The sequence below is a fragment of the Leuciscus leuciscus genome (assembly GCF_965113295.1).
Source record: "Leuciscus leuciscus genome assembly, chromosome: 1".
NCBI classification, from domain to species: domain Eukaryota; kingdom Metazoa; phylum Chordata; class Actinopteri; order Cypriniformes; family Leuciscidae; genus Leuciscus; species Leuciscus leuciscus.
Genome location: NC_138725.1, coordinates 33,512,080 through 33,522,604, shown reverse-complemented (window position 1 = coordinate 33,522,604; position 10,525 = coordinate 33,512,080). Strand labels below are relative to the sequence as shown.

Genomic DNA, 10,525 nt, shown 5'->3' with positions numbered 1-10,525 from the left:
CCTGAATACTGTGTGTGTGTCTGTATGTCTGTTATTCACATATCTCTCGAACCGCTAGTCAGACTCAACAGGTGTCTCGCTATGGGCACGAGTAAGTGCAGTGCCAAGTTTGACGTTGTTTAGATGTGAAATGCAAAATATATCGTTAAATATATCAGTAAAATAAGCCCCAAGAAGGTTGTGGTTTAAAAAAAAACACTCAGTCAGCTACACTGTTTACTTCTGAATATTATAGTTTGGTTCCAAAACGTGATAAATCCGTTTTGATTAATTTGAGTAAAAATTGTGTTTTCTTTACCAAGAAAGTGGCAAGATGAAAACCACTATTTTCTGTTTCAAACTTTCACATAGCACCTTATGATATAATAACATAAAAAAATTCAAATCCAGATTTTGATTTTCAAAGATTTATTATAAAAACGGATATTTTGTTCCCAAAAATGCAATACATGACACTTTCTTTTCCAAAATGCAATTAATCCATTGAATCAATATAAAAGTTATTTTTCATATTGAAACTGTTGAAAATACACAACAAAGTAAGTTGATCCACATATGACAGCCTCTGAACTCGGTCAATACGCTGATTTCACGCAGCCGCCATTTTTAAATCGAAAGTGAGGCTCCGGTGGGAAGAACCCCGGAAGTAAAGATAAACAACAATGCCTTGGATTACCAACCTGAAGCTGCTGCCGCGATTTACACTATTGGATGTTAATATTCAATATAGGATATGTATATAGTTCATTCCTGCTTCTGTTTTAACATTCTGAATTATATATAAAAAATTTATTTTATTTATAAATTAATTTCACTGTATATAGTCTAAAGTATGAAAGAAATGTATGTACATTTTTAGAATTGACACAACATCATTAAACACAACAATACGCCATCGCATTCACGACTCTCCTGTGATTAAAGGCGACACTTCCGGTTTTCTTCCCACCGGAGCCTCGCTTTCGATTTCAAAATAACGGCTGCGTGAAATCAGCGTATACTGGACTAAACATACATTCAATCTAGCCTGGTTCTACCAGACTCTGCAACTCAAACTAGCGCACAACCTCAATAGGCTTGTTTGAGATGAGCAAAATCTGCACAGAACCGATCACCGGTGATCAGCGCGAGATGCATGCCGGTTAGAAATGTGTCCGAGTGCGGTCCGCCTTGCTCTGATGTCATGCTGACGTGACGTATGTCGAAAAACTCTCGCGAGCGCAAGGCGCACGTGTCAGATTCTGCAGTCGAGCGCAGTTGCTCTCCACCGACTGCGCTGATCAAAAGCACGATGGGAAACGACTTGCTGACGACACAGCTTAATGCTCATTGGTTTTGTATTGTTCTCTTTTAAAATGTTTGATTTTAAAACTCTGATATCATGTTTTTTGTGTATATGTTATGTGTGAATATTCCCAAACTATCTGACAGTGCAATCTCTTTGGGTTATGCAATTTAATTTTTATAAAAAATACAATAAATAAAAACACATATGTCTGTATTAAAGAAAAAAATATTGATAAACATGTATTTGGAATGGAATTAAATAACAAGTACTTTGGGTGTCTTGTTCATTTTATTTATTTTCATATAAAAGCAACAGAACTTGAATTACATCCAGTTTATTAGCAACACGTTTTTGTCCCGGCTGCTTTGGAGGCGTCACAACAGGACGACAGGACGACAACAATATCCACACGACAGCTCATTCTAATGAGTTATACCAACCTGCTGACGCATGAGCATTTTCCACCTCGCACTCAACGCAAAGTTTGGGCTGCTCGTTTACCCGGAGTGGTTTAGCCTCGCACTCAAACTTGCTTGAAAAGGAAAGTTGTTTGGCAAATTGTTGCCATCAGTGTTTGCACAATGGCACTGTAGACTCCACAACGATCACGTTGGTTCGTTTGTTTACTCCGCGTTTTTTTTTTTTGTCTTCCGCAGCACAAACTTAATCATCTGTTTCCCGTTTCCGTGGATTACCCTGGGCACATCGCTACAGACCAACAATACATGCCATATACCTCCTGCTTCGCACTGTTCTCCTACTAATGACTGTTAATATTACCACATTTTATTCTGTTTCATTTGACCAAGTCCCTGATGATATAAATGGCTTCCATCCTGAACTCTCCTATATTGCATTTATGCATTTTTCGTGCACTGCATTCTATCAGCCAGTCATTAAATATAATGTATTTCCTTGTAATATACATTTTTGTGTTTCTAGTAAAACTGTCATGGAAAGCCTTAATGTTTTAATATCAACTGGCCAACCTCATAATCATGATTCTCACAGTTCCAAAGCTGTCAGATTAAAATATCGTCTTTTAATAATTCTACTTCTTTTGATGTCAGGTAACATTAAGCCAAATCCTGGGCCTACACCCCCATGTATTAATTTACCTACCCCATCCGATTTCAAAGAACGAAATGGTCTTGGCTTCCTCCACATGAATGTTAGAAGTCTTGTGCCAAAAATTTACCTAGTCAGGGTTTGGGTGTCTACCTCAGACCCTGATGTTTTGGTTTTATCTGAGACTTGGTTGAAGAAATCTGTTTCTAATTCTTCTATCCATATTACTGGTTATAATTTATTTCGTAGTGATCGTCAAAGTAAGGGCGGTGGTGTTGCCATTTACATTAAAACCAGGTTTAACTGCAGAGTAACTAAATCTATATCCCGTCCTAAAATGTTTGAGTTTTTGTCTATTGATATTTCGTTCTCTTCCACATCATTCCTTACTGTTATTGCCTGCTATAAGCCTCCTTCTGCTGCTAAGGAGGCCTTAAATTCTCTGGCTGATGTATAAGTCGAATTACAGGATCGGGAAATTGTGCTTATGGGAGATCTGAACTGGGACTGGCTCTCTGCTAAGTCCGACTGCCTGAAAAATATCTGTAATGAGCTAAATCTTACTCAGCTTGTTTCCTCCCCTACCCGTCCTAATAGAACATTTCCAGATAAGTCAACCCTAATAGATTTAATACTCACTAACACTCCACAGAAATATAAAGGAATAGGGGTATTCTCTAACGACATCAGTGACCATTGCACTGTTGCATGTGTTAGGGACACCAAGCTCCCTAAATCCAAGCCTCGCATCCTTATTAAAAGAAATTTTAAAAGGTTTGTAGAACAAGCCTTTTTACATGAATTAAACATCTGTGATTTCTCTAGAATTAGTCTTATACCGGATATCAATGTGGCATGGAACTACTTTCACTCACTTTTTCTCTCGATAACTGATAAACATGCCCCCCTAACATGCTATAGAATTAAAGGGCGTGATAACCCCTGGTTTTCCAATGAACTGTCTTCGCTGATCCATGAGATAAATGCAGCCTGGGTCTTAGCAAAGACCACAAACCTCCAATCTGACTGGACTAACTATAGGTATCTTAGGAACAAGTGCACTTACCTTATAAGAAAGTGCAAATCTAACTTCTACCTCAAATCAATGTCCTCAAACCTAAATAACCCATCTAAATTTTGGAAAACGATAAAATCCCTTGAACTACCTCCCAGTGACTCTGCTCTCCCTCAGCATATAGTTAAAGACACCCAACAGATCTCAAACAAGAATGATATTGTGAATGCTTTCAATGACCATTTCATTAAGGCAGGGGACATATTTGAACAATTATATCCTGAAGAAGTCTCACAGAGATATGTCTCCTCACCTCTCCAACACAATTCACCTGTTTCTCTTGCAGTGAGGGATTCTACTTTAAACTCATTCCCTCATCTGCAGTGCTTAAGGCTCTTAAGGAAATTGACACTAGAAAATCAACCGGTCCTGATGGCCTAGACCCTGCTTTACTGAAACTATCTGCACATATCATAGTGGAACCTATTACATACATTTTTAATTTGTCCCTGTCTTCAAATGACTTACCAGATGTTTGGAAATCAGCACATGTGCTGCCCCTGTTGAAAGGGGGGGACCCCTCCATTCTCGATAATTACCGCCCAATCTCTCAATTGTCTGTACTTGCAAAGGTCCTAGAGTCTTTAGTAAACACCCAACTTAAGGGCTTCTTGCAAAATCATAACATACTTAGCCCGGCACAATCAGGCTTTAGGGCCAAGCATAGCACCATTACTGCAGCGGTCAAGGTGCTTGATGACATCATCTGTGACCTTGACAATAAGATGAGCTGTGCTGCCCTGTTCATCGACTTGTCAAAGGCCTTTGACACAGTTGATCACTGTATCCTGCTTAAGAGGCTCCGGGACATTGGCTTGGGCACTAAGGCAGTTGATTGGTTCAGAAACTATCTTGCCAACAGAACTCAAACTGTAGTTGTCGATGGGCATAGTTCTGCCCCACTGGGGGTCCGGCGAGGTGTCCCTCAAGGGTCTATCCTTGGTCCGGTCCTATTTACCATTTACATAAACACCATTGCCTCTGTAGCAGATAATGCCAAAATACATCTCTATGCAGACGACACAGTACTATATTGTTGCGCCCCCACCCTAGCTCAAGCTTATCAATCTCTACAGCAGTCTTTTAATTTATTACAGGCCACCTTCATTGAACTTAGACTGGTATTAAACGCTGGTAAAACTAAGGTGATGCAGTTCACAAAGTCTCGCAGAGTACCCGTATCAACCGCCTTAGCCATTTCCACACTGGATGGGAAGTGTGTTGAAAATGTTTCATCTTATAAATATCTTGGTCTGTGGATTGATGAAAAGCTAACCTTCAAAGTTCACATTGATAAATTAGTGAGAAAGCTGAGAGTAAAGCTTGGCTTTGTTTTTAGGAATAAATCCTGTTTTACTCTCCAAGCTAGGAGGAAATTGATCAGTGCCACTTTTTTACCAGTCTTGGACTATGGGGATATTATTTATATGCATGCTGCCTCTACCACGCTGCACACTCAGTTTACCATGGTGCATTACGGTTCATTACTAATGCTAAGTCACGCACTCATCACTGTCGTCTTTATGAGGCGACTGGTTTTAGCTCTTTAGGTCTGCGTAGATGGTTCCACTGGCATATTTTTATTTACAAAGTTATTACCGGTAATTTACCCAGCTATCTTAACAGTCTGTTGACCTGGAATCATTCCATTTATAATCTCCGCTCCGTTAACATTCTGGCTCTAAATATCCCACGTATAACAACTGAATTTGGTAAGACTGCTTTTAGTTATGCTGCTCCTTGGTGTTGGAATTTGCTCCAAAAAGTTTTGAAGCTTTCTGTTTTTATCCCACTTGAACATTTTAAACAATTACTTAAATGTTCCAAATTTGAACAATGCACATGTTTTCAATGACTCCTTTAAGTCTTTTTTAATTGTTTTGTTTTACATGTATTGTAAATCTGTTTTGTTTGTTGTGTCCGTTTCTGTGATTCTGTGTAACTTGTGTAATTGTTAGCCCCAGGGCTCCCTTGTAAAAGAGATTTAAATATCTCAATGGGACATCACCTGGTAAAATAAAGGGTAAATAAAAAAAAATAAAAAAAACACTGTGCACGCGATATCCATCTTTGATCTCACAGGTGTCAGATCCATACGAGAAGATAGATCTGTCCGGCTTGCAGCCGCCTACTCTCGCATACATTTCAGGCGAGGCAAGGCGCATCTCAAACAAGCCTAATGTCATCGTTCTCAGCCACTCCCTCTGTTCGCTGATTGGACCGCCAAAAAAATTATCGGAGAAGATCAAAGAATACACCACAATCCCAGACGTAGTACTGAACATAGATAACATATAAAGGCTAGATGTCTTACGGCGGAGTCTCTTCTGGCATCACTGTTTGGCCATCTTGTCACAGGCAGGCTTTCTGGCAGGCTCTGTGGTACCTGATGTAAGGTGAGTGATCAGCACAAACACAAATACTCTTATCTCGCTGAAATCTTGACGGATTTACAAACGGTTTGGTTTCTACGTTATTAACGTGGCTATAATTCCGTAGAATTCTGTAGAAAATTGAGCAAGTTATGGTTATTTAAAAAGTACATGCAGCATTAAAACAGTGTTACGAGTGAGCGAGCTGTCTGTGGCAAGATGGCCGCCACGTGCGGATGTCGACCTCCAGCATGATTGGCCAGCAGCGCGCACGAGACATCTAGCCTTTATTATATGATATCGATGGTACTGAAAGGAAATAAAATTGAGCGGAAGTATGCAGGAGGGCGAAGCCAGGCTACATTCAATCAGCCATCGCTAAGAAAAACCTCCTGAACTTTTTTGACGGCGATCAGCTGTAAAATGGTCCTGCTTGGTCCTGCTCGGTTTTCGTAGACTTTGAGTACAAGAATTGAAAGTTTTTTAAAAGATCCCCTGGGGTTAACGTGTCAACGTGACAGAAGTTTGATGCTGTCGTGTGAGACCAAGCAACAGTCGGCATTTTTCCTCCTCCCGAGTGCCTCATCTTCTTAATCTCCTCACGTAAATGATTAGATTTCGATGGCGTACATTTCTTCCCTACGGCAGAAACCACCACAGGTTCATCAACCACAGGTTCCTAATTTTTTTGTTTGTTTGTTGATCAAAAAGTTACAAAGTAGATAAGGAAAACTAGGATGCCGGGTGTATTTAAAGCACCGCCGTTACTGTTTACAATGCGTGGAATGGTGCACTGAGCGGATTTATCGCATTCTGCAGAAAGGAGACTGGCGGATTTGTAGCGGTTTGTAAAGAAAGGGAGAAAACATGACGGAATACCACGGCGTATATCGCATTTCAAGTAAGATTAAAAATTCACTTTTCAATACCGACCCTATACAATAGGCTACTTATTTTTGCGGGAACTAATATTTTTGAAAAATGCCATTATTCGTGTTTTGGAACCAAATTCTTCATTTTATTGACGGCCATCATTTGTAGTAACCTATTCACAAACTGTTTGCTCAAGCGTAGCATTTTTGCAGAGTTCACTGTGTAGCCTGCTCCCTGAATCGTTGCGCTTATCCATTTGTGGATGTTAACTGAATCTGTAAGTCACCTATACTGTTTACTTCTGTATATTATATTTATCTATAAATTACGTGAACGTCTTTCTGTCTGTGTGTGTGTGTTATTCGCATATCTCTTGAACCGTTAGTCCAATAGATTTCAAACTTGACAGGTGTCTTGCTACGGCATGAGTAAGTGCAGTGGCAAGTTTGATGTTGTTTGCATTAGAAAATCAAAATATATCGTTAAATATATATTGGTAAAAGAAGCACACACTGGCTTTTACCGCTCTAGCCGCTTGCCCCTCCCCCTCTCACACTGCACACTGAGTGAGTACAGCTGGCCTCTCCCCCTCTCACACTGCACACTGAGTGAGCACAGCTGGCCCCTCCCCCTCTCACACTGACACAGGGGGTGCTTCTCAATATCCCTCCTCGTCTCCTCGCTCCTCCGTCCTCCATCCTATGACCCCGAAACCGATCGAGCTCAGCCATCTTGAAGGACATCTCAATTCTCTAATTGCACCGCGAGGAGTCGAGGATCGAGTAGTTAGGAGGCTTCCTGAGGAGTCATGAGCGAGTATACACAGGTGTATCCTATGCGGAAGAGTTTTATCGACTTAAACGTGACGCACGTCTAAATTCTCCTCCCCCTTCACATCGGTCACAATCATTTTAATTTATACTTTACCTTTGCACTTTATATAAACCACACATCTCACATATTTCAACAGGGTATCTTGCTTTATTATTATTTATTATGAATTTCTTAAATAAACAAACTTCAACAACATAAGGGCAGATCCTTTGAGCGCTGCTGATGACGCGATGAAGTGACGCTTGAGTGATCAAGTATTCCAATGTATAAAAAAAGTTACATTCGATTCCTCCGTCCTCGCGTCTTTTCCTTGCAGCCTTCCCTCGCATCCTACAGGGGGCGGAGATGAGACGCGAGGAAAGGAAACGAGGATGCACAAATAAGAAATGACAAGCACCCTGAGTGAGCACAGCTGGCCCCTCCCCCTCTCACACTGACACTGAGTGAGCACAGCTGGCCCCTCTCACACTGACACTGAGTGAGGGGGAGGGGCCAACTGTAAGAAATGACAAGCACCCTGAGTGAGCACAGCTGGCCCCTCCCCCTCTCACACTGACACTGAGTGAGCACAGAGAGGGTCGAAGAAAGCAGCAGAGCTTTACTGTGCGTTCACACCGCCGCCGACTTGAGCTTCCAAAGTTACCGGAAGTCATTCATTTTCAATGGAAGCTGGCTTCTCTCAGCTGCAAGGAGCGTCAAATCCATCGGCGTCGCGTTTTGGGCGTTTTGAGCGTTTTGAGCGTCAATCTGAAAGTTGAAAGAAGCTCAACTTTATGGTAATGAGCTATGACGCGGTTCAGCGGCAAGCAGCGGCAAACGCACAATAAAATGTCACTGAACTTTTGCTGTGTAATTGTAACAATGAGCACTCAAACACACCAAACCAACAATTACTAAAAGCACACACAAAAACTGATTTTGCACTGGCATTTTGCACTAGTAGGATCAAATACACACACACACACACACACACACACACATACATATAAATTGTTGCACATAAATTGTGACTTCAAATGTTTTTATCAGTATACCTCTAAAATTGGTAACTAATTGGAAATACTTTGTAAAAATGTTGTTCGACAAAACACATAACACAGCGTTATATGACACATAACCTTCTAAAACTATTTAAAATAAGATTTTCCAATCAGTTTAGAAGTATTTTCAAGGTCAACAAAAGTAAATGTGTACCCTTGACTTACCCATATTCTACTCTTCTTGACCTTGCATACCTGCTCTCTTCATCATAACATCTCATAGTTTCGTTAAATGTCAAATCTGGTTCATAAACATATTCATTATAATCCAGAGATAATCCTGAAATTAAAATGAAAATAAACATTCAATGACCTATTTACATCCAAAATATCTTAAATATTCATATATTTAACTCTTTATGTTTTCTGTACCTTCAGTGAGAAGAATGAAGAGAAGAACAATGAACACATGGTGATGGATCTTGTGATGGAAGACAAATAAAGAGATGAAGTTCAATCACCCTTGCTGAAAAAGTGTGTTTTCTGTCATTGACTGTCAGTGTCAGTAATGCTCCGCCTCCTCCACACATTCACCTCAACCATCAGTTCTGCACTGAGTTTGTGCTAAAGTCACAATGAGCAACACAATCACTTTCACATTCTCTGACTTGATTCACAAGATCTATGATTTATTCTGATCACAAATACGTGAATTGCAAGTATTATAGTAGATGCTTTACCAGTGGCCAAAATGAATCTAGATAATCAGACAATTAACAACTACTGAAAACCATATTGACTGGTTAGTTTCAGCTGGTTTAAGTTGACATTTTTGGTTGTGCAGTGAGAAAAGTGGCAAAACCCACTTAAAACCATCAGTTTTCACAGGTTCGTCGGGTTAGTTCACTAAAAACAAATGTAAAACTATGGAAATTATGGTTTACGCACCCTCAAGGGACTTTCCTGATTCTGAGGTACAGTGGTGGTCAGAATGAATGGCACTCCTGGTAAATATGATTAAAAAAGGCTGTAAAAAATAAATCTGCATTGTTTATCCATTTGGTCTTTCATTCAAAAAATTTGCAAAAATCGAATCTTTCATTGAAGTAAAAGATTTGAAAGTGGGGAGGAAATCACATTATGAAATAAATGTTTTTCTCCTAAACACGTTGGCCACAATTATTGGCACCCCTAGAATTTTTTACATTATGAATTTTTTTATACATAACATTATAATCTCATTCACTGTAGAGAAAGCTGCTTACATGTGCAAAACTCACTGTGAAGACTTAAATGTTAACACAGCTTTTGTGTCTTTATCAGCTTTTTAATACTGGCCCTGATCATCCTCACAAATACTTACCGCTTGCTCCATTTTTGTATTCCGTTTTTATGAATTTTATGAATATGAGTCTCTCACCCGTTGCTCTAGTTTTCTACGTCAACAGCCGCATGCACCCCCTGCTGGTGAGATCGACTAACAGCTATGGAGATTATCAATCGGCAATCTACTGCTGCCATTCCCGGATGTCAAATGTTGAATTTCCTGTCGAATTTGAATCACTGAATTTGTGGAAGCGAAATAAAATGGACCGAAAATTTCCTGTTGAATATTATAGGTTGTTTTTTTAAACAGAATTAATATTTTGGAAGTGAAATCTAAAATATGGATTATTGATTTTTTATTAATTAAAACATGTGTGAAATGTTTTGAATTAAAATATTCACAGCCTAAATATACAATCATGTTAAATTTCAGCCTATAAAAATGCAAGCAGGGTTAATGCATTTGCATATTTTTTCAAGTAGTGCAATTCAACAAGCTTTTTTGTTTCAAAAACATTTGTCATTATTTTACCTCCATACTCCTCCCTCCTCCAAAAATAAACTCCAGCATATTCAGTTGTCAGTGTCAGACATGACTGGATCTTCAAAAGGGACCGGATTCTGTGGTCAGATGAAACAGAAAAAAAGGGCTTTTGGGCAGCAAACCCTGTTTGGTGCAACAGGGATAAAAAGTACCCCATGCCTACGG

The 10,525-nt window shown here is 39.7% G+C and overlaps 1 long non-coding RNA gene across 1 annotated transcript in view; it reads right to left on the bottom strand.

The window, feature by feature from the left end:
• LOC309478195 overlaps window positions 1-9,240 on the bottom strand; it is a 10,494-nt gene extending 1,254 nt beyond the window's left edge. Inside the window, exon 1 of the long non-coding RNA XR_014198850.1 lies at window positions 8,716-9,240. This is a non-coding gene — a long non-coding RNA (uncharacterized lncRNA). The remainder of the gene's footprint in view (window positions 1-8,715) is intronic.
• Window positions 9,241-10,525: the final 1,285 nt, after the last annotated feature.